At 49.9% G+C, this 26,815-nt stretch overlaps 2 protein-coding genes across 3 annotated transcripts in view; one reads left to right on the forward strand and one right to left on the reverse strand.

The window, feature by feature from the left end:
• LOC140398302 (ATP-sensitive inward rectifier potassium channel 1-like) overlaps positions 1 to 6,704 on the reverse strand; it is a 112,914-nt gene extending 106,210 nt beyond the window's left edge. The window contains exon 1 of one of the 2 annotated variants that reach the window (XR_011937455.1): positions 6,595 to 6,704. The gene's annotated coding sequence lies outside the window, so the exon portion shown is untranslated. The remainder of the gene's footprint in view (positions 1 to 6,594) is intronic. The other variant, XM_072486830.1, reaches the window with a different exon arrangement.
• The window catches only part of LOC140398301 (G protein-activated inward rectifier potassium channel 4-like), a 169,377-nt gene continuing 148,485 nt past the window's right edge, over positions 5,924 to 26,815 (forward strand). The window contains exon 1 of the mRNA XM_072486828.1: positions 5,924 to 6,017. The gene's annotated coding sequence lies outside the window, so the exon portion shown is untranslated. The remainder of the gene's footprint in view (positions 6,018 to 26,815) is intronic.

The following is a 26,815-nucleotide window of genomic DNA, read 5'->3' on the forward strand; positions in this document are numbered from 1 at the left end:
GTCACAAGCTATTCAAAGTAGGAAGATGCAAGTGGCATAATCTAACTATGTTTTTAGAAGGGATTGGACAATAGTTTATGTGCTTTCCTAGAAATCACAAATGACATATAGATCCAATATGTCATTGCTTTAAAACTTGGCTTGAGTGGGAGGCAATGAGGAATGTGCAAACTTTAGACATGTTGTTCACATTTTTCATAAGTAGTATGTTGGATCAATACACTGACAACAAAATCCGATATGTAGATGGCTCAGAAGTAACAACACATCAATAATTCTTCTCACACTGAACAACATCTCAAAACACTTCACAATGTAGACAAAAAAATAATGTCAATCAGAAAGAAAACAGGAGTTGAAGCCAAAAGCTTTTGTGGAATGATCTGGATGTTAGTATGGAATTTTGAAAAAGCTTTGAAAAGGAGGGAAGTGAAAAGGCACAGAATTGGAGCCGTGTGCTTCATAAGACAGGAGTGGAGTTACCGTCATTCAGAGGACAGGGAGTAACTCAAGAAGAAAAGGCTTTGTGTGAGATGAGCAACACGAAATGAGGAGTCAGTGAGGTTTGGACAAGACAGCCTTGAGTGTGCAGGCCTCTTGTGACATGGGAAAAGAGTAATTTATTGTCCATCCCTTGTTGCTCTAAGAGCAAAAGCATCAACTAAATTGTTGAGACTTGAGCCAGTCTGTAGATCAGGCCAGGTCAGTGTTGCAGGTTTCCTTCCAAAAGGACACAGATGGATTTTTACTACAAACTAGGCAATTTATGAATTTTTTCAACTCAGCATGGCTGGATTTAAACCCATAACCATTGGCTTCTAGTCCAGTGCCATAAGCAATAGGCTAACTCTCTGACAGTTTAACTTTTGGAGAGTCGAAAGGAGATAACTGGAGACATTGGATGGGATTCTCTAATCCCACAAAAGAGTGTCCACGCCGTCGTAAACGCCGTCGTAAAACGTGTGAACGGGCCGACGCGACGACTAATTCTGGCCCGCAAAAGGGGCCAGCACCGCACTGGAGCGGTTCATGCCGCTCCAGCTGCTGATCCCGGCGTGAACTGGGTGCCGCGAGATCCACGCATGCGCAGTGATGCCAGCGCCAACATGCACATGTGCAGTGGCTTCCTTCAACGTGCCGGCCCCGACACAACATAGCGTAGGACTACAGGGGCCGGCGTGGAAGAAAGGAGGCCGCCAGCCAAAGAGGCCGGCCCACTGATCGGTGGGCCCCGATCGCGGGCCTGGCCACATCAGAGCCCCCCCCCCGGGGTCAGACCCCCCCCCCCCCCTCCCACAGGCCGCCCCCGACCTTTCCATGCCGAGTTCCCGCCAGCTGAGAGCAGGTGTGGACAGCGCCGGTGGGACTCAACGTTTTTACGACGGCCACCCGGCCCATCCCGGGCCAAGAATCAGCGGGCCAGCCGCGTAGAGCGGCCCCCGACAGGTGCCGCGCCAACCACGCCAGCGTTAATGGCACCGATTCGCGTGCCGGCGTCATTTCAGCTTCCAAAATCGTTCATCGAATAATGGAGCAAATGATGGAGGGCATCGAAGGGGTGCGAGTCTATGTGGACGACGTGACCATCTGGTCCACGACGCCCGCGGATCACATCACTCGCCTCAGACTGGTTTTCCAGAGGATCCACGAAAATGGCCTCCAGCTCAACAGAGCCAAATGCTCATTTGGTCGGTCCGCTATCAAGTTTCTGGGTGACCACATTTCACAGCAGGGTGTGCAACCTGATGCTGACAAGGTACTGGCAATCAATGCCATGAAGACCCCAGAGGACAAAAAGGACGTTTCCTTGGGATGGTAAATTTTCTCGGAAAATTCATTCCTAACGTGGCATCCCACACCACAGCCCTCCGGCATCTCGTAAAAAAGTCCACAGTGTTCCAGTGGCTTCCCGCACATCAAGCAGAGTGGCTTGAGCTGAAGGCGAAGCTCACCACAGCCCCAGTACTGGCGTTCTTTGACCCGACCAAGGATACCAAGATATCCACAGACACAAGCCAGGACGGCATTGGTGCGGTGCTCCTCCAGAGAGATGACTCTTCGTCCTGGCTCCAGTGGCATATGCATCCAGGGCAATGAATCCGACCGAACAATGGTATGCCCAGATCGAAAAAGAGTGCTTGGGTCTCCTGACAGGAATAGTCAAGTTTCATAATTACGTATACGGTCTGCCAAATTTCACGATGGAAACAGACCACAGGTCTTTAGTCCACATAATCCAGAAGGATTTAAATGACATGACACCTCGGCTGCAGCAAATTCTTCTGCAACTCCGCCGATATGACTTCGAACTCGTCTACACACCAGGTAAGGAGCTGATCATCGCCGATGCCCTATCCCGATCCATCACCACGCCGTGTGAACAGGGCGACTTCATTCACCACATTGAGGCACAGGTACAGTTGTGTGCCAGCAACCTCCAAGCCACTGATGAGCGAGTTGTCCAAATACGGCAAGAAACTGCCAAAGATCCTCTACTGCAGTGCGTGATGCAACACCTCGCCCATGGCTGGCAAAAGGGACAGTGCCCCCAGTTCTTCAATGTTAAAGACGAGTTAATGGTTGTTGAGGCGATCCTTCTTAAACTGGATAGAATCGTCATTCCCCAAAAGCAGGCAAACCATGGTGCTCAGACAGATCCATGAAGGTCACCTTGGGGTCGAGAAATGTCGACGCAGAGCTCGGCAGGCAGTTTACTGGCCTGGCATCAGCCAGGACATTGCCAACATGGTCCTCAACTGCACAACATGCCAGAAATTCCAACCATCCAAGCCCAAGGAAACACTGCAACAGCACGAGATCATGACCTCTCCGTGGTCCAAGGTGGGGATAGACCTCTTTCACTCAAATGGGCATGATTACGTGCTTTTAGTCAACTATGTCTCCAGCTACCCGGAAGTGGTGAAACTGTCGGACCTCACATCCAAGTCAGTGATTAAAGCCTGCAAAGAGACGTTTGCCAGGCACGGCATACCACTCACAGTAATGAGTGACAACGGTCTATGTTTCTACAGCCAAGAGTGGTCCGACTTTGCATGATCCGACCTCTTCAGTCACATCACATCCAGTCCCCATTACCCGAAATCAAACAGGAAGGCCGAGAAGGATGTCCATATTGACAAGCGGCTGCTTTGCAAGGCTGCAGACTCAGCCTCTGATTTTAACCTGGCGCTGTTGGCATACAGGGCAACCCCTCGGTTGACTGGTTTGTCTCCGGCACAGCTGCTCATGAACTGCAACCTGCGGACGACTGTTCCAGTCATCCATGTTCCAGACCTTGACCACCTCACGGTGCTGCAGAAAGTGCAATGATCCAAGGACCAGCAGAAGATCACGTATGATGCTCATGCCACTGATCTGCCTGTGCTGGCTCCAGAAGATGTTGTTCGCATCCAGTTGCCTGAGGGAGGCTCGTCAGCCCCAGCTGTTGTCGTCAGACAGGCCGCCCCCAGGTCTTTCGTTGTTCAAATGGCTTATGGCTCCATTCTACGGCGTAACAGGAGGGCGCTGCGCAAAGTTCCCTGCCCATCACCTGACCACACGTCTCCGCATGTCATCATGCCGCCTTAGGACATCTTGCACCACGTGGCCACCGATCTGGCAGCAATCCCGCCTGTCCAGGTGCCGGCGTCCCCCCCTCCACCTCTGAGGCGATCAACAAGAAATCGTCGCCCACCACAAAGACTGAATCAATAGACTTGAATCCTGTACATTTTGTTCAGTTTGCTCTGTATCTGCACGATAGACACCTTCCCATGTACATATGTTAATTCACTCACCATTTGTACATCGTCATACATGTATCTACCGCCACATTCCAAAATTTATTTCAAAAAGGGGAGATGTCATAATATCCACTCATGTATATAATGAGATGCAGACAGGCAGTGATTGACACACAGGATAACCAATGAACACGCACGACACAGAACAACCAATCATCAGACAGGACATTACCACGACAAAACACACAAGGTATTAAGACTCTCCCTCTTCTCATAGGATACAGCTACAGAGATAGTTAGAGTGCACAAGGCCGTGAGCACCATCTCCATGTGACAGAGAGCTAGTCTGGTCAAGCCAGTCAGAGGTTATCAGTTTAGATTATTAGAGTGTCAACCCACAGCAGATTATGTACAGCAACCAGCAGGTTCAATAAAACAGTGTTGGACCATCTCCTGTGTCGGAAGCTTGTTTCTAGTCTCACTGCATCCTGTTGCAGTCAATGTTAAACCAACTCAGATAATACATCAGGAAGGATGTGGATGCTTTGGAGGGGGTGCAGAGGAGATTTACCAGGATGCTGCCTGGACTGGAGGGCATGTCTTATGAAGAAAGGTTGAGGGAGCTAGGGCTTTTCTCACTGGAGCGAAGAAGGAAGAGAGGTAACTTGATAGAGGTGTACAAGGTGATGAGAGGCATGGTAAGAGTGGATAGCCAGAGACTTTTCCCCAGGAATGGCTGTCACGAGGGGACATAATTTTAAGGTGATTGGAGGAAGGTATAGGGGAGATGTCAGAGGTAGATTCTTTACACAGAGAGTGGTGGGTGCGTGGAATGCACTGCCAGCAGGGGTGGTGGAGTCAGAGTCATTAGGGACATTTAAGCGACTCTTGGGCAGGCACATGGACAGCAGTAAATTGAAGGAGTGTAGGTTAGGTTGATCTTAGATTAGGATAAATGGTCCGCACAACATTGTGGGCTGAAGGGCCTGTACTATGCTGTACTGTTCTATCTTCTATGTTCTAATGCCCCACAAGGGGAAGCATCCATTCTATGTTGACTTTGTCAATACCTTTTATCATCTTACATACCTCAATCATATCACCTCTAATTCTTCTAAAACTCTAGAGAGTTGTATTATGAAGCGATTGACGAGGCAGTGTTCAAATGCAACAGAGGTATATTGAACTATATACACTGCTCAATGTGTCTTCATAAGTCAACTTCAAAAAGGACTGAAAGCTCTTAAAGCTCTTTGGGATGTCCAGAGGTCATGTGAGGTGTTATATAAATGTAAGTTCCTTCTTCCTTTAACTATCTGCATTTGTTCGTGAAAGGAAGTCCTTTGTTTATTTTTCCAGTTCATTGTTTATGGAATAGTGACAAGGTCCGTTGTTCGTGAATATTATATTCACATATCCACTGATCCACACATCCACTTACCAATATGTAATGAATTAATGTTGCTGGATTTTGTTTGATAGCCAATCCGCTACATGCTGATGTGTGACTGCTCCTCATGTGTAAGTCAAGGCAGTTACCATGATATTGATCATGGCAGAGCTGCACAGCATGGTCCAATATTGTCCTCACCTGGAAAGTAGCCTATCCCCAGCAAGAAATACAGGCTGGAACTCTGACTGAACCTCTTGACCAACACTCCAAATGGGTGGCACTTTGTGTCAAGAAAGCACATTTGGGAAAGCAATGCGATATAGCACACTTACAAATCACAATAAATGCCCAAGGGACACTACACTCTCTCCTCTGAATGGTCTTGAGGGAAGTTATTCCTCTGCGTTTTCCAACAGAGATCCCTCACTCGCCATGAGGCGCAGACTGAAATTCAGCTGCTTGACCTGTGGGCAGAAAACTGCACAAACCCACAGCCATTTGGCAGGAGCACAACATCAGAAAAAAGATCCTTTAAACCTAAGTGGTCTGGAAGAAAACTGACAGGACATAGAGGGAGTCACACTGGTGGAGTGAGTTTAAAATCTGACCTGAACGACCATTTACGCTTCTGATTGAAATTATCAGGATCTTGTAAAACTGCCATTTTCTCAGCTCTGAGTGCAGTGGGATGAGGAATAGCTAAGCCTGAATTCACTCTGTGTTGCTATGCCAGCATATACGAATAGTATTACATAGCTCTGCTGTTCTGCGTGAATTGGTGCTTATGCGTTGTCAGCGGGTTCTAGCTTGATCAGTGCAGTGTTACCATCATGAGAACAAAAACTTCAAACACCTGACTGGAGAATTTCACACAGCTGATGGTGGGTGCAGGTATTGATCATAGTTTTTGGATAACAGAATAGTTTTTCAATAAGTAATCAGAAGATAAAGGCCTGGAGAGCTGCAGTCTGTAAACAGCCTGTGGTTTAAAATCAAATTCTGATTAATATTGACCCTCACACCCATTCCCTTGCTCCCTGACTCCCCACCCTCACCCCCACACTGCCCCCTCAACCCCCGCCTGCTCCCATTCTCTACCTTAAAAACAAGTGAATGACCCAGAAAAATATAGAATTGTAGGAAATGGACATTTGGAATACAAGCTATCCAGTATGAGTGAGGTATGAATCTCTGCGAACAGCAAAGTGTTTCATCCAGATAATTCAAGGAGCTGATGAATTCAATGCAAGGACCCTTATCACAGACATCCCATCAAAAGAATTGGGATTCCATTCTATTCCACTCACATGCTGTCAGAAATATTTATGTAAGTCATCTACGATATTTTCTTTTTAATGTAATTGAATTTGCTTCGATCCTTTATTCCAAAGTGAGATATGCCCAATCAAATGTTACTTATTACCCTGAATTTGCTCTCATTGATAACAAATTTCTTACCTTTGTGCGATGAAAGAATTGAATGGTCTTTGATGCCTGGAATGAAAGGGCACCTTCAAATGTCACTTCTCCAAATGCCTTCAATGCTGGGTTGCTAGGAACACCCAGAATTAGTCTCAGGAATTAACCTTATATACATTTGGGTTTGGTCTCAACTGGCTAGTTCCAAATTTCTATGCAAATAAATCAAAAGCCAATTGAAAGCAACGCTATTAAATGAACAACCAGAATTTGTACATTACCAGATTATTCTAATTAAACCAATATCTCCTTATCGAAGAAATGTGGCAGTACCTGTTATGAAAATAAAGTTTTTTCATGGATTTGTCCCTGAACCATTGCCAGGTATGGCTGTGATTTTGTTAGCACCATCAGGGGTGAAGGTTAACGGGATTTAATTTAATTTGATTGCTGTATTTGCTAGCAGAACGTGTGGAGAAGTGAGTAGGAGGCATTCAGAGCCACACTTCATTTCCACAATGATGGTATTTGCATTCTGACAACTATAATTACCTTTGCAATAGTTTGGTCCTTTTGCCTAGTCCAAGGACGTTCCAGTATATTAAACAGCTTACAAACCCAGTGTCCGGTAATGTGACGGATCTAAGGTCCAATTAAGGTCAGCACAGATCGTATAAGCTTGGCAAGAGGCAAGTACAGTACATGCAGAAGGACCTGTGTTGGAACATATCATTAATCAGGTGCTGTATTTCAGAAATGTATATTCTTTTCAAACCTCCATTTAAATGCCTTGCCTTCCTTTGAACAAAGTGCACATTTGGATTTAGGATCTTGGGTACAAAAGCAGAATGCCATAGAGACTGCTGTGTCCACATTAAAACTTGTATTACACCCATCCAATCTGATACCTTTAGCCTCAGTAAAACTGAAATCCATGGGGGTCAAGAGAAAATCCATTCATCAACTGGAATCATAACTAATACCTGGAAAGATAGGTATGGTGACTGGAGGCCAATCCTCACTGTTGCAATATTGTGTGCATGCGATTGTAATGAAAAGGTGCTCAGCAGAGCAAGGATTAATGGGCAGGATTTTCCCAGCCCTGGGCCGGGCCGGAGAATCCCCGCGAACGGGCCATCCGGCGCCGGCACACGATTCTCCACAGAGCGGAGAATCGGCGCCGTTGGTGCCGGCGTGGTTGGTGCGGCGGCAGCCGCAGGCCGCTCTCCGCGGCTGGCTATCCAATTCTCCGGCCCGGATGGGCCGAGCGGCTGTAAGAAAAGAGCCGAGACCCGCCGCCGCCGTTCTAACCTGCTCTGAGCCGGCGGGACCTCGGCTTTGAAGGGTCGGGTGGCGGCCTGTGTGGGCGGAGGGGGCATCTGACCCCGGGGGGGGCCTCCGATGTGGCCTGACCCGCAATCGGGGCGACTGATTGGCGGGCCGGCTCTGTGGCTGGGGGCCTCCTTTCCGTGCCGGCCCCTGTAGTCCTGCGCCATGTTGCATCGGAGCCAGTGCGTTGAAGGAGGCCACTGCGCACACGCGTTGGCGCCGGTGCCACTGCACATGTCCTCGTTGGTGCCGGCGCAACTGCGCATGCACGGATCCCGCGGCGCACAGTTTGCGCCGGGATCGACAGCTGGAGCGGTGTTTACGACAGAGTGGACACTCTGCCGCGGGATTGGCGAATCCCGCCCAATGTGGGACTGGAGACTAGCACTGCCCACGGTACGATGCATAGAGTCACATGGAAAGGGACTCAGCGAGATTACTTTGGGGGCTGACCTGCAAGGAGAAGCTGTTCCATGCATGACAGTAACCTGGGATCTGTGAGTTAAAGGCAAACAATAAATAGTTCATGTTTAACCATACATTGTCACTGGGACAAAATCCTGGAGCTCGCTCCCTGACAGCACTATGGGTTTGCCCAAACCACAAGGACTTGAAGAAGACAACTCACCATCACCTTCTCAAGGTTAATTAAGGATGGGTATAAATACGACCTAGCCAGCATCATTCACATCCTGCAAATGAATGTTAACAAAGGTACAAGTCACAAGATCTCATCACTGAGACATCTGAAGAACCCATATTGCCACATTTGTTTTTTAATAAACATTGTATTGAGGTATTTTTGGTATAGTAACAACAACAAAATAAACCATATACATGAAACCATAAGCATAGTGCAAAAGCCATTTACCTCTCGGACAGGTCCCTCCCTTATTGACCCCTTACTCCAATCTAAACTTTCCCAGTAAACTTTCTGCTGACGATTAATTTCCCGCAAAGAAGTTGACGAACGGGTGCCACCTCCGGACGAACCCTAACAGTGACCCTCTCAAGGCGAACTTGATTTTCTCCAAACAGAGAAAACTAGCCATGTCCGATAGCCAGGTCTCCGACTTCGGGGGCTTTGAGTCCCTCCAAGCTAATAGTATCCGTCTCTGGGCGACCAGGGAAGCAAAGGCCAGAACGTCTGCCTCTTTCTCTTCCTGGATTCCCGGGTCTTCTGACACCCCGAAAATCGCCACCTCTGGACTCATGCCACGCTTGTTTTTAACAACATGGGCATGATGTCAGCAAACCCCTGCCAAAGTCCCTTAAGCTGCGGACATGTCCAAAACATGTGGACATGGTTCGCCGGTCCTCCCGCACATTCTGGGCGCTTGTCTTCCACCCCAAAGAATCTGCCCAAGCGGGCTACTGTCATGTGAGCCCGGTGAACAACCTTAAATTGTATCAGGCTGAGCCTGGCACGTGTTGCGGACGTGTTGACTCTACTCAACGCGTCTGCCCGTAGACCATCCTCTATCTCACCTCCCAGTTCCTCCTACCACTTGCGCTTCAGCTCCTCAGTCTGCATCTCCTCCGACCCCATAAGCTCCTTATAATTGTCCGAGACGCTCCCTTCTCCTACCCACCCTCTGGCAACTACCCTGTCCTGAATCCCCTTTCGCGGTAGGAGCGGGAAGGTTGACACCTGTTTACGTAGGAAGTCCCGCACCTGCAGATACCTGAATTTGTTTCCCCTCACCAACCCAAACTTCTCCTCCAGCGCCCTCATACTCGGAAAGCTCCCCTCTATGAACATATCCCCCATCCTCTCAATCCCTGTTCTCCGCCATATCCGGAACCCCCCCATCCATACTGCCCGGGGCAAACCGGTGATTATCACAGATTGGGGTCCAAACTGATGCTCCCACAGCTCCCACATGCCACCTCCACTGGCCCCAAACTCTCAGGGCCGCCACCACCTGGTGGAGTACCGTGCCAGTGGGAACGGCAGAGGCGCAGTTACCAACGCCCCCAAACTGGTGCCCTTACATGAAGCCGTCTCCATTCGCACCCATGCCGACCCCTCCCCCACCGCCCACTTCCTGATCATGGTTATATTCGCCGCCCAGTAATAGTTACTAAATTTTGGCAGCACCAGCCCACCCTCTCCCCGACTCCGCTCAAGAATTACATTCCTCACTCGAGGGGTCTTGCCCGCCCGTGATCACTGTTGACCTGCTTAAAAATGGACCGCGGAATAAAGATGGGTAGACACTGAAATACAAATAGGAATCTCGTGAGGACCGTCATCTTCACCGTTTGCACCCTCCCAGCCAGAGACAACGGAAGCGCGTCCCATCTCCGAAAATCGTCCTTCATTTGGTCCACCAGCCGGGCCAGATTCAATTTATGCAGCCGGTCCCATTCCCGCGCCACCTGGATGCCTAAGTACCTAAAGCTTCTCTCTACTAACCTAAACGGCAGCTCTCCCAGTCGCCTCTCCTATCCCCTCGCCTGGACCACAAACATCTCACTCTTTCCCATATTAAGCTTATACCCCGAAAACCGGCCAAATTCCCCTAGAGTCCTCATGATTTCTTCCATCCCCTCTATTGGGTCCGAAACGTACAGAAGCAGGTCATCCACATAGAGCGAAACCCTGTGCTCCACCCGCCCCCCCAACCCCCCCGGACCAGTTTTCTCCAGTCCCTCGAGGCTCTCAGAGCAATTGCCAATGGCTCTATAGCCAGCGCAAAGAACAGTGGGGAGAGGGGGCATCCCTGTCTCATCCCCCGGTGCAGTCTAAAATAGTCCGATGTAGTCCTATTCGTCTGTACACTTGCCACAGGAGCCTGATACAGTAACCTGACACAATCGATAAAGCCCCGCCCTGACCCAGTATCTCCCACAGATAGTCCCATTCTACCCGATCAAAAGCCTTTTCTGCATCCATTGCGATCACTACCTCCACCTCCCTACCTTCCGGGGGCATCATGATCACATTTAACAGCCTTCTTACATTGGCCACCAACTGCCTGCCCTCAACAAACCCCGTCTGGTCCTCCCCAATAACGCCAATAACACCTGGAAACAATCCTCGATCCTGGAGGACAAGATTTTGGCCAGCAACTTGGCATCTACATTCAACAGGGAGATCGGCCTATAGGACCCACACAGCTCCGGGTTCTTGTCCTGATTAAGAATCAGAGAAACCGTTGCCTGTGACATCGTCGGGGGCAACACCCCTCTTTCCCTTGCCTCATTGAACATCCTCAACAACACCGGCCCCAATATCCCCGAGAACTTTTTATAAAACTCCACTGGGTACCCATCCGGACCCGGGGCCTTACCCGCCTGCATGGCCATCCAGCCCTCCAATATCTCTTCCAGTCCGATTGGGGCCCCAGCCCTTCTACCCGCTCCCCGTCCACCTTTGGGAAGTTCAGCCCCTCCAAGAAGTGCCTCATCCCCTCCGGCCCCGTAGGGGGTTCCGACCTGTACAGCCTGCTGTAGAAATCCCTAAACGCCTTATTCACCCCTACTGAATCACCAACCAGCTTCTGTAGCCACCTAAATTGGCCAACTCCCGATTTAAAATGGCGAACGGCAAAGGCTGATGGGAAAGTCAGCCAACATAGACAGAAACCAGCAGCTGCAGGTTTGCTGTGTATTTACCTCTGCAAAGGCCAGACAACATCGATACCAGCGGCCATCAGCATAACAAAGTAAACAGCCAGCTGCATACTGATGAGCAATCCCCGGGAACAATAAGTAACATTTTGGACACACAAAGCAAAGCCAGACTCCGCGGCGCCAGCAGGAGCCAACACAAAGGAGGTGAACGAGCACTTCAAGACCGCCCATCGATCAGGGAACCGCTCCAGTATTGGAGAAAATCGAACCAAGCGATTGGGACAAAGTCCAATCACTTGGGACCAGGTACAGAGTCCGCCCCGAAAGGCGGGAAGCCCCTGGGGACTATAAGAGTTGAGCCCCAAGTTCAAATCACTCTCTTCAGCTCTCTTCACCTCTGCGTCCTGCCCGGGTCACCCAGCAACACGAACCAACATTGACTGTGACCGGTGCAGTGACTCCCGACAGAGGTAAGTCTTAATTCAATGCTCGCTACGAGATAGGCGCTCCTAGCTACCAATCCGTACCAACTTCGAATCACGCAGACTCCGAACCCGAACGAAAGGCCATTTGTTCCCCTGACCTGGTGGGCCAGTCTGAAGTTAAGTATAGGCCTGTTAGTTGTAGAAGTAGCTTAGACGTAGAATTTGTGCATGAGTAGCAATTACTGTGTATAATAAAGGTGCATTGATTTGACTCTTACTAATCGGTGTATTGGGTTATTGATCATTACTCGGACTTGAACCTCGTGGCGGTATCATAAAGATACCTGGCGACTCGAGAGCAAAGGTAATAAAACAGAGCAATTGAACCAAGGAGAAAATCAGCAACAGTTCCCATCTCCGCCCTTTACTTTCCCTATCTCCATAGCTGCCTCCCGCTTCCTAAGCTGCTGTCCAAGCATTCTGCTGGCCTTCTCTCCATGTTCATAGATCACCCTCCTCGCCTTTCTCAGCTGCTCCACCGCCCTCCCTGTGGTCAGCAAGCTAAACTCTGCCTGTAACCTCCGCCGTTCCCTTAAAAGCCCTGCCTCTGGGGTCTCCGCATACCTCCTATCAATCTGTAGTATTTCCTTTACCAGTCGGTCCGTCTCTGCCCTGTCCGCCTTCTCCCTATGGGCCTGGATCAAAATCAGCTCCCCCCTGACCACCGCCTTCAGTGCTTCCCACACCACCGCTGCTGAAATTTCCCCCGTGGCGTTGACCTGCAGGTCGCTCTGAATACACTTCCTCAGCCGCTCGCACACCCCTTCATCCGCCAAAAGTCCTACATCTAACCTCCAGTGCGGGTGCTGGTTACTGTCTTTACTAACCTGCAGGTCAACCCAGTGCGGAGCATGGTCTGAGATTGTAATCGCCGAGTACCCCGTGTCCACCACCCCAGCCAGCAAGGCCCTGCTCAAAATAAAGAAATCAATCCGGGAGTACACCTTATGCACGTGTGAGTAGAAGGAGAACTCCTTCACCCTCGGCTGCCCAAATCTCCATGGATCCACCACCCCCATCAGCTCCATGAACCCTCTTAGTTCTTTGCCATTGCTGGAACCCTGCCCATTTTCAGGCTTGACCGGTCCAAGCCAGGGTCCATAACTGTGTTGAAGTCCCCTCCCATGACCAACCTGTGCGAGTACAGGTCCGATATCTTCCCCAGCATCCTCTTTATAAACTCCACATCATCCCAATTTGGTGCATATACATTTACTAATACCACCTGCACCCCCTCCAGCTTCCCACTGACCATAATGTACCGACCTCCCACTTCCGAGACTATTGTACTCGCCTCAAACACCACCCGCTTATTGATCAGGATCGCGACCCCTCTAGTCTTTGAATCTAGTCCCGAGTGAAAGACCTGACTGACCCAGCCTTTTCTCAGTTTAACCTGGTCCGTAACTCTAAGGTGCGTCTCCTGCAACATTACCACGTCCGCCTTCAATCCCCTAAAATACGTGAACACACGTGCCCTTTTGACCGGCCCATTTAACCCTTGAACATTCCAGGTGATCAGCGTAGTTGGGGGGCTCATTGTCCCCGCCTCCGCCGATCAGCCATTCCCTTTATTAGGCCCACCTCCAGCCCGTGCTCCGCGCCTCCACCGGTCCATCCCCAGGCATCCCCCGCCCCCAACCTCCTCTCTGTCCCTCAGCCCAAGCCCCTCCCTCATCAGCTGAACATTCACCCCCCTCCCCCCCTAGTAACAACACCCTGTACCCAACCCCTTTACTAAACCAAACATATGCACACCCCCCCCCCGCGCTTCCGAGAGCTAGCTCACCCAGCTAGCATGGTGGCCCCCATCGCCGGCACCAGATAGTCTCCCACCTATTGTTCCCTCCCCACCCTCTGCCCCGCTCATACAAACAAACTCCAACATCACACAATCCCCACACAATTGCCCAACAGAAAAACACCAAGATCAAAACAAGCACACCTCCATCCCCCAACAGTGCAAATGAAAACCTTAACTCACTCAGCTCTACCGCTGGTTCCAAATCAATGCAAACGGCATCACAAACATCTTCCCTGAAACACAAAAACAGAAAAACAAAAAGAAAAAACAAAAACATGAACGTTGCAGCCAAGTTCAAAAGTTCTCAATCCATCACCAGCCCTTTCTTTTTCGCAAAGTCCAACGCGTCCTCAGGCGACTCGAAATAGAAGTGCTGATCCTCATGCCTGACCCAGAGAAGGGCTGGGTATAACAGTCCAAACGTCACCTTTTTCTTAAAATGGATCGCCCTGATCTGGTTGTAGCCTGCTCTCCTCTTGGCCACCTCTACACTCGGGTCCTGCTAAACCCGCAGGATGCTATTGTCCCATTTACGGCTCCGTGTCTGCTTGGCCCACTGTAGAATGCGCTCCTTGTCCGAGAACCTGAGGAATCCCACCACCATTGCCCTCGGGGGGTCTCCCATTCGCGGCTTCTTCGCGAGTGCTCTGTGAGCCCCATCCACCTCCAAGGGCCGGGAGAATGCCCCATCCCCCAGCAGCTTCACAAACAAATCTGCGATGTATGCCCCAGCGTCCGTTCCTTCGGACCCCTCCGGGAGCCTGACGATTCTTATGTTCTGCCGGCGGGACCTATTCTCTAGGTCCTCCACCTTCTCCAGGAGCTTCTTCAGCTGGTCCCTCAGCATCCTCACCTCCAGCTCCACCGCAGTCTGATGCTCCTCCGGCTCAGCCAGCGCCTTCTCCACCTTCTGGATTGCCCGATCTTGGGCGTCCAATCTATGCTCCAACCGCTCAATCAACTCTTTTATCGGGTCCAAGCAGTCCCGTTTCTGCATAGCAAAGCCTTCCTGAATGACTTGCATCAGCTGCTCCATAGACTGCTGGGTCGACAAGCCAGAGGTCCGAACCTCCGCCATGCTGTCTTCTGTTGCAGCTACAGACCAAGCCTTCTCTGTTTTTTTGGTTCTGCCCTTACGAACACTTCTAGTCCTTCTCTCCATGCACCAAAGTGGGAATCCAGTAAACAATTGCCACTAACATCCATTTTACAATTCAAGTCCGGTAGAAAAACGGGGGAAAAGTCCAAAAGTCCGACCAGAGGGGGAGCCACCAAATGTGCGAATTACTCCTCCATAGCCGCCACCGGAAGACCTATCCTTATGCAATTTGATGATCAGCAGTGATAGGAAAGGTGGAATTTTGAATATTAGATCCAGAAGAGTATCCCCTTAATATGAAAAGCAAAAAGCAGCAGAACCTGAACTGGAGATACGCACCTAAGAAAACTTCAAGACAAAGTTGAAGAATCGTCACTACAGACCTAGAAATTGAGGAGTCCACCAGAGTGAAGGGAAGTCCATTGCAAGATCTCCGAATGACAGAGTAAAACCACCGGGTGAGATCACAAATACGGGTGAGCAAAAACACAACCAGATTGAAAGACCCTGAGTGACACAAAGTGACAAATACTGGCTAGTTTCCAAGGCAGTGAGCAGATTACAGAAAAGAACCTGTACTTACATTGTAGAATAAATGGCAGTCCCACAGCTCAGCCTATGCATAGAGAAGCTGGAAGACAGCGGCATGTTTTAAAAGAAACCTGTAAAATAAAAGGCAGAGTCAAAAGTTTACCAAGAACCTGCAGAGTTTTGAGGAAAAGAGACCTGCAGAGTTTCAGAAAGCAGTGATGTAACTTTAAGGTAAAAAAAAAGGGCCCCAATCAGAACACAAGCTTACCCAGTCTCAAATGGAGAGACTAGAAACATCTCAAAAACCCTCCAAGCCTACTCACATCTATACGGTTTCCAGGGTGAGCTGCTGACCTGGATACAGCCAAAGACCAAACAACAACTTTCATTTATATAGCCCATTTAACAGAGTAAACCATCTCAAGATAATTCACATGAGTGTTATCAGACAAAATTTGACTTCAAGATGCAGATGAAAATATTAGGATTGTTAAAAGAAGTCGGTATTAAAGAGCAGCTTAAGAGAGGAGAAAGGTAAGAATGTGGAACGGTTTAGGGAGGAAAGCCCAGAGCTTAGGGACAAGGCAGCTGAATACAAAGCTGCAGTACGTAGCAGGAAAGTGTGATGAATATCGGAAATGTTTACATATATTGTGTTATGTACCTGTTGCAGTAATGTTATTAAAATAATTTAGGTTATGGTATCCAGATTATGGGCGTCATTCTCCGACCCCCCGCCGGGTCGGAGAACGGCCGTTGGCCGCCGTGAATCCCGCCCCCGCCCCCGCCGAAGTCTCCGGTACCGGAGATTGGGCGGGGGCGGGAATCGGGCCGCGCCGGTTGGCGGGACCCCCCGTTCAATTCTCCGGCCCGAATGGGCCGAAGTCCCGCCCAGAAATTGCCTGTCCCGCCGGCGTAAATCAAACCTGGTATTTACCGGTGGGACCAGGCAGCGTGGGCGGGCTCCGGGGTCCTGGGGGGGGCGCGGGGCGATCTGACCCCGGGGGGTGCCCCCACGGTGGCCTGGCCCGCGATCGGGGCCCACCGATCCGCGGGCGGGCCTGTGCCGTGGGGGCACTCTTTCCCTTCCGCCTCCGCCACGGCCTCCACCATGGCAGAGGCGGAAGAGACTCTCCCCACTGCGCATGCGCGGGAAACTGACAGCGGCCGCTGACACTCCCGCGCATGCGCCGGGAAACTGACAGCGGCCGCTGACACTCCCGCGCATGCGCCGCATTTCCGCGCCAGCTGGCGGGGCGGAAATCCCTCCGGCGTCGGCCTAGCCCCTCAATGTTGGGGCTAGGCCGCCAAAGATGCGGAGCATTCCGCACCTTTGGGCCGGCGCGATGCCCGTCTGATTGGCGCCGTCTTTGGCGTCAGTCGGCGGACATCCCGCCGTTGGGGGAGAATTTCGCCCTATATGTCTGCTAAAGCTGTGATGAAGGGGTTAACAGTTAGGCAGACTGGGCTGTCACTCATGGGAGGGGCTGTGCCAGTTTTTAGTTTCGCTTTCAGCCCTGCCCTGAGTCTATTGTTTTTAGTTCCATTTTGAGAGTTCTGTTCTGGGTTCTGAGGAAAGGAGTTGTGTTTCTCAGACTGACTCTGAAAGCTTCTCTCCAAGGACTTTGTAAGCCACTAAGTGTTAATTATATTAATAAGTGGCATTTGTGGGGCGGGATTCTCTAACCCGCGGCAGAGTGTCCACGCCATCGTGTTTTACAACGGCATGAACGGGCCGCTGCCAGGCCTAATTCTGGCCCCTACAGGGGGCCACCACGGCACTGCAGCGGTTTGCGCCGCTCCAGCTGCAGATCCCGGCGTGAACTGTGCGCTGCCGGATCCGCGCATGTGCAGTGGCCTCCTTCAACGCGCCAGCCCCGATGCAACATGGCGCAGGGCTACAGGGGCCGGCGCGTAGGAAAGGAAGCCGCCAGCTAGAGAGGCCGGCCTGCCGATCGGTAGGCCCCGATCGTGGGCCAGGCCACATCGGAGGCACCCCCTCGGGGTCCGACCCCCCTCCCCCCCCACAGGCCGCCACCCAACCCTTCAACGCCGAGGCCCCGCCGGCTCAGAGCAGGTTAGAACAGCGGCGGCGGGACTCGGTTTATTTTCACGGCCGCTCGGCCCATTCGAGCCGGCGAATCGCGGGGTGGGGGCAGCATAGAGCGGATCGCGACGGGCGTCGCGCCAACCATGCCAGCGCCAATGGCGCCAATTCTCCGCTCTGCGGAGAATCGCGTGCCGGCGTCGGGGCAGCGTGGCCCGGTCGCGGGGATTCTCCAGCCGGCCCAGGGCTGGGAGAATCCCGCCCGAGATGTACATGGATTTTGTTTTATTCAAGGTTTAGAACTAGATTGAAAAGTAAACTCAAAGACCTTTCTTTATTTTTTGTAGAACTGTTTAACTGTTAATTGAAAAGCTGATTTTACTTGGATGATAATGGGGTTAATCCTGTGTTGATAATGAAAGTTGCCATAGTCCCAAAGGGCAATATGCTGCTCTCCCCTTTGAGAGAGAGCAGATTTAACCTGACGGTCACCACATCTGAGGCGAGGGTTGAGAAGGCAACCTTCATGGTAACCTCAGCTGATACAGGAATTGAACCTACAGCATCTCTTTGCATCATGAACTAGCTGTCTAGCCAACTGAGCTAACTGGCCTCCCAATGTGTTAATAATAAAGTTTATTTTAATCCAAAAAAATCCCAATTTGTCAGTGGAATCACTCCTGGAGGCAAAGTCTCCTTTCCTCACAGTTTACAAATTGAATAATTATTGGGGTTTCTCCTCCAGTTTCCTAACATAAATTGGGGTCTGGTCCGGTGCTAACAAAATAAATTGGGGCAGCATCAAAGGCCACATTTGGTGCATTATGGAGATATTTGAGAGCTGTGCCATCGCATGGGTTATAGATCTGGGGGGGTCAGACCAGAGAGGGAGTTTAACATGTTGATAAGAACTTTAAATTTGAGGTATTTCTGGGCAGTTAGCCAATGTGAATCTAAGAACACCGGGTGAACAGAACTTTTTGCAAATTAGGATGCAGTCAGCAGAGTTTTAAATTAGCTGAAGTTTATGGAGGGTGGTCAGGAGACCATTGGATTAGTTGAGTATGTAGGTGTTGTAAAGTTGCTTAGTGTTTTACGAAGAAATCTGGAGGCTTGTCTGGTTAACATAAATGATTATTGTTAACCCATAATTGTATACATCTCCAAACTGCAGCCCTGTATGGGTATTGTCTCCATGCTGACTCCTTCCAGGTCCTTCTACACATAGTCTACCATCATGTTTTTCTTTCCATGGGCAGTACTGTTCTCACATTAACCCTTGTACTGCCTGAAAACCCTTATACTATGTCTCCACCCAAGCCCTTACGCATATATTTACAAAACAATCTTCTTTACTTGCTACCCCTTCACCACCAGCCGCCACCCGCCACCCCCCCCTCCCCCCCACCCCCCGCCACCCCCGTCTCACGTCTCTGTGAATTTGGATGTTCTGGAGGCTTGACAATTCTTCCAGATCTCGGGCGAAATTCTCCGGTATCGGCGCAATGTCCGCTGACCGGCGCCAAAAACGGCGCAAATCAGTCGGGCATCGCGCCACCCCAAAGGTGCGGAATCCTCTGCACCTTGGGGGGCCGAGCCCTGACGTTGAGGGGCTAGGCCCACGCCGGACTGGTTTCTGCCCCAGCAGCTGGCAGAAGTGCCCCGCCAGCTGGCGCGGAAATGACATTGCTAGGCGGCGCATGTGCGGGAGCGTTAGCGGCCGCTTACGGCACCCCGCGCATTCGCTGTGGAGGGAGTCTCTTCCGCCTCCGCCATGGTGGAGACCGTGGCGAAGGCGGAAGGAAAAGAGTGCCCCCACGGCACAGGCCCGCCCACGGATTGGTGGGCCCCGATCGCGGGCCAGGCCATCGTGGGGGCACCCCCTGGGGCCAGATCGCCCCACGCCCCCCCCAGGAACCCGGAGCAGGCCCGCGCCGCCTTGTCCTGCCGGTAAGGTAGGTGGTTTAATCCACGTCGGCGGGACAGGCATCCTAGCAGCGGGACTTCGGCACATCCGGGCCAGAGAATCGCGGGGGGGGGGAGGCGGGGGGGCCCGCCAACCGGCGCGGCGCGATTCCCGACCCCGCCGAATATCCGATGCCAGAGAATTCGGCAACCGGCGGGGGCGGGATTCACGCCAGCCCCCGGCGATTCTCCGTCACGGCGGGGGGGGGGGGGGGTCAGAGAATCTCGCCCCAGATTCTCATCATGCTTGAAGGAAAAATAATTTAGTGGTACTGGGATGACTTTATTGGTTTGATGACAAAATTGTTGTGATTGGTGTTTCCTGGCACTGGGTTGTCCCTATTTGGTTCACTTTTTTCACCCTGACAAGTTGCATTTTTCTTCACCGACAACACATCTGCTTTGTTCGGACACCATGGGTTTGTCCATGGTTTGTTCATTATGTTCATTCCTAAAGGAGACTCGGATTTTCTTTTACAGCAGGGCCTGCCATGTCCTTGCTAGACATTTGACGTTTCAAAATGGAACCTTCATTTCCCCTTGTCTCTCGGTTTCAGCCAAACATTTGTTTATTCTCCTATTTTCCAACCCTTTTTCAAACTTATGAATATTTTCATTTATGTCAGCAATGGGTTTGCTGAGGTCAGTTGTGCTTGTTTCAGAGTACTCTGCTTTTAGAGTGGATTTGCATTTCTGTACTGCACATGCCATTCTTCATGTTCTTCCTTTTGAATCAGAGTTCAAGAATTTCAATTCTCTTTTCACAATGTCTACTTGATACTCCTGATATTTAAAATTAATTAAATTTTCAATTTACACGAACAAATTTGTCTTCCACACTTGAAAATTGGTTCTCTACACTGAACAGTTTTTCCTTTGCAAAGCCTGTGGACTGTCCTTCAAACTCACTGGGCGGGATTTTCCATCCCGCCACACCTGTTTTCTGGTGCGGCGTGCCCCCGGCGGCAGAGTGATCCTCTGTCCCGGCAGCCAGCCAATGGGGTTCCCCATTGTGGGTACCCCCACGTCGTCAGGAAATCCACAGGCGTGAGTGCGCTGCCAGCGAAACGGAGGATCCTGCCGACGGAGAATGCAGCCCACATTCCTTAATTCTTCATGCAACTTATTTTGCATTTGATGCTGAAGAGTAATCAGTTGGTCTTTGAACTGTTTATTGACTTATTGACCTTTTGCCAACTCATGCTATTCTTCAGTGCATTGCTTTATCACTGCTGATAACTCTAGTGTAGCTTTTTTTCAAGTAGCATTCAGCACTTATATAACTCCACATATTTTTCCAGGGCTACGTATTGATTCTTAAATGAATCTATCAGGGCAGTGACTTATTTGAGTACCCTTTTTGTTTAGTTGTTGTGATTGATTCTTCTTCAAGTTGAGTCCTTCAATTTCCAGTGGCATAACTTAAATTTATTTTTGCAGGCTTTGTTTCTTTTCGGTTACCTCAGACAGGTTTTCTTCATTTACAGCCAGCTACTCACTCTGCATTGCCACTTGCTGTTGCAGGTTGGGTAATATGCTTCTCAAAAATGAACTCAACTTTTAACTCTTTTGGCTGCTTCTTAGCCTCTTCTTTCCTCTGCACTAGACCCTTTGGCTTGTGCCTTTCATTGCTTGGTCATGGTCCATGGCCAGTTTACGTTTTGCTTGAATATTGGCTCCCTCAGTCTGGGTTCTCCTTTTTGCCTCAGCTTGGGAGTCCACTGCCCCTTTGGTGCTTTGTTGGGTGTCCTTCAGCCACCTTGTCTGCAATGGAGTTCTTTTCAGGTGATCTCTAAACCTGTCTTCAATTTGAGCACATTTCTCTCAGGTCAGGTTTCAGTTTCTTTAGTTTTTCATGCTTTGAGACTCTGGGCGGGATTCTCCGACCCCCCCCCCGCTGGGTCAGAGAATCGGCGGGGGGGCTGCGTGAATCCCGCCCCCGCCGGCTACCAAATTCTCCGGTGCTGGGGATTTGGCGGGGGCGGGAATCGCGTTGCAACGGTCGGGGGGGCATTGGCAGCCCGCGATGGACCGAGTGGTCGCCCATTTACCGCCGGTCCCACCGGCGTAAATTACAACAGGCACTTACTGGCGGGACCTGGCTCCACGGGCGGCCTCCGGGGTCCTCGGGGGGGGGCGCGGGGGGATCTGGTCCCGGGAGGTGCCCCCATGGTGGCCTGGCCCACGATCGGGGCCCACTGATCCGCGGGCGGGCCTGTGCCGTGGGGGCACTCTATTCCTCTGCGCCAGCCGCTGTAACAATCCGCGATGGCTGGCGCGGAGATGAACCTCGCGCCGGCCGGCAGTGGCCCTTCGCGCCGGTTGGCGTGATGCCAAGCCCCTTCCGTGCCGGCCGGCGTGGCGCAAACCACTCCAGCGCCAGCCTAGTTCCTGAAGGTGCGGAGGATTCAGCACCTTCGGCACGGCCCGACACCGGAGTGGTTCACGCCACTCCTTCGCGGCGGAGTTGCCCGCCCCGCCGGTTCGCGGAGAATCCCGCCCTCTGGGTTCCTTCGCCAGCTTCTCTGGGATTCATGGAATTTACAGTGCAGAAGGAGGCCATTCGGCCCATCGAGTCTGCACCGTCCCTTGGAAAGAGCAACCGTCCTTCACTGCCACCATGTGTAATGAATGCAATAAATCATTATATTTTATATTTTGCATTTTTTGCAGTAATATTTAAAACCTGGGTTAAAATACTTACTGACATTTTGTCTGCTCAAGCTGTGATTAGCTAATAGGTTGCCTTTCCATTTTTCCGACCAAAATCGATAACCTCACACGTTAAGCTCCATCTGCAAATTTTTGGTCCACTCACCGAACCTATCTATATCCATTTGTAAATGTCTTCATTGCAACTTACTATCTAACCTATTTTAGCGTCATCTGCAAATTTAGCTATAGTAGCTTCCATCCCTACATCCAAGTCATTAATATATATTATAGATTGTTGGGACCCAAGGATCGAACCCTGTGGAACTCCAGCATCCACCGTACTCTGGGATAGTGAATTCCACAGATTCACGCCCCTTTGCGAGAAGTAATTTCTCCACATCTCTGTTTTAAATCTGCTACTCCTTATCCTAAAACTATCACCTCTCATTCTAGAATGCTCCACAGAGGAAGCATCTGCTCTACGCCTGATTTGTCAATACCTTTTACTACTCTCAAAGGGCCGTGAATCTGTGGAATTCATTATCCCAGAGTATGGTGGATGCCGGTACACTTTGCCAACCAGAAAAATACCCAATTCTCCCGACTCTCTGCCTTCTGTCAGTTAGCCAGTCTTCATCCAAACTAATAAATTAGCCCTAATCTCATGTGTTCTTACCTTGTGTGCAAACCATTTATTTTAAAACATATTTTTATTGAACTTTTAACTTTTTATACCAAAAATATCCAACCAAAACAATACCAACACCAATATCAAAAATTATAAACAGCAGTAACAGTAACCCCCAAAACAGAAATGCAAGCAAATAATCCCTATCACCAACCCTATTCCTTACCCCCCACTAACAGCCAACAGTGGTCAATTCCTTAAAGTGCAAAATAAAAGGCCGCCATCTACGGTAGAATCCTTCAATTGACCTCCGCACTGTAAATTTGTCCTATTCGAGGTGCAGAAACTCCATCGCTCTTCCCGAAATTTAACTTATGCTCCTAGAAGGTGCCGAACCTCTTCAATATAATTATGTTTATTAACCTTTTGTGTGGCACCTTATCAAATGCCTTCCGGTAGTCCAGATATACTAGACGTACAGGATGCCCATTATCCACTTGGCTTATTACAAACAGGAAATGCTAGGAAATAAGAAGATCCAGGCGCTGTTACCTATTGGGCTGTGGGATCCAATGTTACATTTTCTGATGAAATGGCCAAGGGGCAGTATGAAAATGAGATATAGGAAAGTCCAGGGATAAACCCTGGGTATATCAGAGGTAATGGTTTTCAAATAGGAAATAAAGCCGCTACAACTACAACTAAATAGTTAAAAATTGGCAAGTCATGCTACAGTTGTCTAGCACCTTGGTAAGGCCACACGTGAAATATTGCGCACAATTCTGGTCACCACACTACCAGAAGGACGTGGAGGCTTTGGAGAGGGTGCAGAGGAGGTTTACCAGGATGTTTCCTGGTCTGGAGGGCCTTAGTTATGCGGAGAGGCTGATTAGACCTGGACTGTTTTCATTAGAAAGACGGAGGTTGAGGGGTGACCTGATAGAGGTCTACAACATTATGAGGGGAAAAGATACCCTCAAGATAAATGGGTCTAGTGTTGGTAGAAGTTATGTTCCCTGAGTATTACTGGGAGAGTGCTATGGATTATTTTTTATCACTTTATTACACGATATACCGGGAGTTGTGTTAACCAGGCCCTTGCAGATATTTTTGCTACCTCAATTTCAGAGGGTAAGTGAGTTCATTCAACTTGTGTAGTTAATTGAAGTCTAGGGCTCCCTCTGTGGGAGTAAGCACATAGCAGCATTCACACTCTCTTCCAATGAAGATCTTATTGAGAGGGAATATTCCAGAGAGCTTGGAATGAAATCAATTACTTCGCCAACTTGTGTATTTACTCAGGCATAATGTGGTCTTATTTTGGCTAAACATCCACTAAACATCTCACTTCTAATAGTTTGAAAGTTTTAATTTAACAGACAATTTTGGTCTTAATTATTGACTGTCACATAGAAAGTTAAGAAATAGAAGCAGGAGGAGGCCATTCAGCCCTTCGAGCCTACTTCGCCATTCATTATGATCATGAGTGATCATCAAGTTCAATACCCTGATCCCATCTTCTCCACATACCCCTTGATTCCTTTTAGCCCCAAGAGTTCTATCTAATTCCTTTTTGAAATTACACAATGTTTTGGCCTCAACTACTTCCTGTGGTAGTAAATTCCACAGATTCCACCACTCTCTGGGTGAAGAAATTTCTCCTCACCTCAGTCCTAAAAGGTTTACTCCTTTTCCTCAAACTATGACCCCCTAGTTCTGGACTCCCCAACATCGGGAACATTCTTTCTGAATCTACTCTGTCTAACCCTGTTAGAATTTTGAAAGTTTCTCACTCTTCTAAACTGCAATAAATATAATCCTTATCGACTTATGCTTCCCGCATATGATAGTCCCGCAATCCCAGGAATCAGCCTTTGCTGCACTGCTTCCATAGCAAGAACATCCTTCCTTAGATAAGGACAACAAAACTGCACCCAATACTCCAGGTGTGGCCTCACCAACGCCCTGTACAATTGCAGTAAAACATCTCTATTCCTACACTCAAATCCTTTCGCTATGAAGGCCAACATACCATTTGCCTTCTTTACTGCCTGCTGGACCTGCATCTTTATTTTCAGCGACTTTTGAGGTCAACAAGGTTATGAGGGGCATGGATAGAGTGGATGGGCAGGCACTCTTTCCCAGGGTGGAGAGGTCAGTCACCAGGGGGCATAGGTTTAAATCCATGAGGCAAAGTTTAAAGGAGATGTGCTTGACAGGTTTTTTACACAGAGGTGGTGAGTGCCTGGAACGCGTTGCCAAGGGAGGTTGTGGAAGCAGATACATTAATGGCGTTCAAAAGACATCTCGACAAATACATGGATAGGATGGGTATAGAGGGATACGGCATAAGGGAGTGCTGAGGATTTTGGCCAAGGGTGGTACAGACTTGGAGGGCCAAAGGGCCTGTTCCTGTGCTGTATTGTTCTTTGTTCTTTGACTGATGCACGAGGACACCAAGTTCTCGCTGTGTATCCACCTCTCTCAATTTACACGCACTCAAATAATAATCCGCGTTCCTACTTTTGCTACCGAAGCATTGAGGCAGCACCCATGCAGGACTATAGTTTGGGGATGTATATAGTTATGAGTTGTTACTAAATGGTTTATGTTCAACCATACACACATCCAGACCTCCCGGTGATACACTAAACATTTACAACAATGCCCATATTGGTCAGGGTAACATGCAGTTGAACAGAGTGTCTTCCTAAAACAGGTGACAGCCCTGTTACAAACGGGAGACCAAAACCGGAGACCTCTTTGGGAAATATGTAATTGACTTAGTGTACCCCTTGTTTGGGTTCTCAGGTGACAAACCAAGCTGACCTCTAGAGGCCAGCCCCAAACAATGGTGAGTAAAATATCTTTGACTTGTTGACCATGAAGCCAGGAGGAGCAGGAGTCCTCCTCCCAACTCCGTATTAAAACTAACCCCTTCACAGAATCACCTGCTGCCCTGAGTCAGCTTCCTAGCTGCCCCCAACCTCTTGCTCTCAATAAGTGAGCTTCTTCCCAGGTCAGGACAGGTACCCCCAGCTCACTAGTATCATACAACAGACAGACCAGTCTCCTAAAATGCTGTCACTAGCAGTGTTTTCAAACTTTATTTCCGGGACCCACTTTTACCACCCAGCCGACCTTCACGACTCATGAAGGCCGACCATCATGACCCACGCCAGCCGACCATCATGACCCACTCCAGCCGACCATCATGACCCACACCAGCCGACCATCATGACCCATGCCAGGCAACCATCGCGACCCACATAGGCCGACTTTTGCAACTCATGCCGGCTGACCTTTACGACCCACGACAGCTGACCTTGCGACACACCATTATTGCTTCCCATTAATGCTTGGTCCTCATGATCTCACTTTTTCATTCAATGTTACATTTCTGCGAAGAACGTTAGCTGACGATTTAAGTTCTCGCTGCATCCTTTGAGTTTGAGTTTGCCCTCGAACTCGCCGTTCAAATGCCTTGGAAGTTTTGAGGGTTTTAAACTTTCATTTACCAGTGCTTCCTTGCATATAACACACATGAACCTTGCATTCTGATTTGCATTGGCACAATTAACAAAGCCTCAAGAAATCAACTTTATCCCGCTTTGTTTCTGATTTCAGTTTCTTCTTCATGTATTGTTCACCAGAGGCCCTGGAGCTCAGCATACAGCTCACACCAGAAGAGTTCAGCCATGGACTCTTCCTGAGAAGTTCTCTTGAGCAGATTCAGTTGTGAGATCTTGGCTGGTCTCTGGCCCTCTCGTCCTTATTTACAAAATGACCCATCTTCAGTTATTCATATAATGCTTGCTTGCTGGCAGCGGCACGATGGCACAGTGGTTAGCACTGCTGCCTCACAGCTCCAGGGACCCAGGTTCAATTCCGGCCTCGCATGACTGTCCGATCATTCCGCGACCCTCTCCCGACACCTGTCCACTACTCCCCCCCCCTCCCTCCCCAGCAGGTTGCGACCCGGGGCGCGATTCTCCACTCCCGCGCCGTTTGGGAGAATCGCCAAATTTTCCCACGACGTCGATCCGACGCCCTCCCGCGATTCTCCCAAGCGGCGAGAACGGTCCCGTCGAGTTAGGCGCGGGCCGGAGAATCGCCCGAGACACCCAAAATGGCGATT

This window comes from Scyliorhinus torazame, chromosome 21 (assembly GCF_047496885.1).
Source record: "Scyliorhinus torazame isolate Kashiwa2021f chromosome 21, sScyTor2.1, whole genome shotgun sequence".
NCBI lineage: Eukaryota > Metazoa > Chordata > Chondrichthyes > Carcharhiniformes > Scyliorhinidae > Scyliorhinus > Scyliorhinus torazame.